Source organism: Aplysia californica, unplaced genomic scaffold, assembly GCF_000002075.1.
Source record: "Aplysia californica isolate F4 #8 unplaced genomic scaffold, AplCal3.0 scaffold00104, whole genome shotgun sequence".
In the NCBI taxonomy this organism is placed as follows: domain Eukaryota; kingdom Metazoa; phylum Mollusca; class Gastropoda; order Aplysiida; family Aplysiidae; genus Aplysia; species Aplysia californica.
In genome coordinates this window covers 41,449-44,135 of record NW_004797374.1, presented here as the reverse complement: position 1 = coordinate 44,135, position 2,687 = coordinate 41,449, and positions in this window count along the sequence as shown.

Here is a 2,687-nt window from a genome sequence, read left to right as displayed (position 1 = left end):
CACACATAACACAGTCACCAACACACATACCACACATAACACAGTCAGTTAACACACATACCACACATAACACAGTCACCAACACACATACCACACATAACACAGTCAGTTAACACACATACCACACATAACACAGTCACCAACACACATACCACACATAACACAGTCACCAACACACATACCTCACATACCACACATAACACAGTCAGTCAACACACATACCACACATAACACAGTCACCAACACATATACCTCACATACCACACATACCTCACATACCACACATAACACAGTCACCAGCCTCTCCTGACAAGGACGTTATCACAAAGTGATGTTGACAGATCGCGTTCAAATCTGCGTCACTCGCGCTCTAAATTATCCAAAGGCCTTCAGAGTGTGCGAAAATTACCCCTATAGATACTAGGTACTACAGAAAGTACTAAATGACCCCTAGGTACAACAGAAAGTACCACAGGACCCCTATAGATACTAGGTACCACAGAAAGTACCAAATTACCCCCCCCCCCCTACAAAACACTACAGAAAGTAGCAAATTACCCCTAGCTACTACAGAAAGTACCAAATTTACCCCCAATGCGCTATAGAAAGTACCAAAATACCGAAAAGGCGCTACAGAAAGTACCAAATTATCCCAAATGCACTATATTATTATCATAAAGTACCAACGTGCCCCAATAAGGCATGTTAAACAGTACAAATTTACACCCCCCCCCCCGGAAAAAAAGGCGGACAGAAAGTACCAAACGACCTCGATCGTCCAGAACAAAACACCGTATGTGCCAAGTGTAATAATAATAATAATAGATAGCATTTGTATAGCGCATATCCCCGCTCAACATAGGCTCTATGCGCTTTCCACTATATTATTACCCCAGCAGACCATAGAACACTCCGAAACATTCTCAGCTTCCCGGGAAGCATACAGTGCGAGCAGCCGATTAAGCGCTCAAACACTAACAAACTGACAAGATCTCTCGCTGTCTATAGCTGGGTACCCATTCCCACCTGGTGTACTCTCTCCCCACTTCCCAGTGTTAAATTTTTCCAAAGTTTTAGTAAGAGTTGTACGGCACTCGCAGCACAACACGGTCATATATACCGTTCTACGTGCTGAATAGTAGGGGTGTTACAAGTCGATGGTGCAGTAAACAAACAAAAACTAACGAGGCGGTTGGTTGGCGGGTGCTCCGGTGTGATTTGCTTCTTCTTTCCTATCAAACTTCTATCTTTCTTGTCATTCATTGTGTACGCCTTCCTTTTTGTGTTTGTGAATAATTACCGTTTGACACTTCTAATCTTCCTCACTTATCATGACATAATATTGTGTTACAAGTAGCGTAAAACTCGTACTAAAGTAAGTCTTAGAGGATACAGGTGCATTCTAGTCTTTGGCGAGAAGACACCCTGTAATGAACTAATCAGAACTACTTCTTTATTCATACAGGATTTTCAGTTCTGGTTGTGTTTTTTTCTATATCTGAACGAAAAACAATCGAGCAACATCAACAACATTAATACTGTAAAACGCGCGAATTCGTGATTATGGTAATATGATGTGTGTGTGTGTGTGTGTGTGAGTGTGTGTGTGTGTGTGTGTGTGTGTGTGTGTGTGTGTGTGTGTGTGTGTGCGTGTGTGCGCGTAGAAGAAGAGGGGGGAGGGGCAAAGGCAGACGGACATTATAGGATTGGTAAGGGACGTACACGGTCGTTAGAGTAACACAACTGCCAACTGCCTTCCATCGATCATGCCAGATTTTCGCATTTCTGAATCGTTGTCAAGTTGTTTAAATGTCTTAATCACAGTGAGCATTTTCTTTTTAGAAACGAGAAGAAACTGTACTATCAATTACTTTACAAATTGTTTCTACGTTATGTTTTTTTATTGCTGTTTTAAACATTCAAAAAACTTAAATTTTAATTTTAACCAAATATCTCACGTGTATCTTGATTAAGAAGCTGTAATTAAAGAAGAAGAAAAAAAACAAAATTTCGGCCCATTTTTTTTTCTTTTTCATTTTTTTTAAATGTCCGAGCTTTACGCGCCTCCATAGACAAAATTTAGTCTGAAGGCAGGCTCCCGACCCTGCCTGTCAGGGCCTTTCCGGGTTAAATTAATGGATACAAATTCCCAGCAGAAAGACCGCGATACTCGATAAAAGTGTCTCCTCACTCAGGAATCGATCTAGGGTCTGCGATTATACTGTGACAACGTAGGCGTCCGTATTTTGAGCCTAGTGCATCTGGTCTCCTTTTATCCTTTTCTTGAGCAGTATAAATATCCACTGCCGGCCTGCTTAGCCAGTCGCAGTTTCACCAGAGCTCCATTTGCCAGCAAAGTTTCAGGGTGACCCAGGTCGGCCTTCGCGGCTAGCTTAACGCCTCAGGTACAAAAGTCTCACCTTACTTCACCCAAACCCAGCTATCCATTACTTTGTTCTGATGACTCGCCTAGCTGCAGACAAACGCATGTGTCTCCCCGCGACTCCCACCGGTACAAGCGGAAGAAAAAAAGTAAAAGTAAAAGTAAGCATCTCGTCAGTTGGATGACGAAGTGTTTTTCATTCTGTAGGCCTTAATAAAAAATCAAAGATATCGATTCGAATATTACAACAGATAAGAAAGAGTTGTACGACCTACTATAATGAATAATATATGCTCTGGCAGGG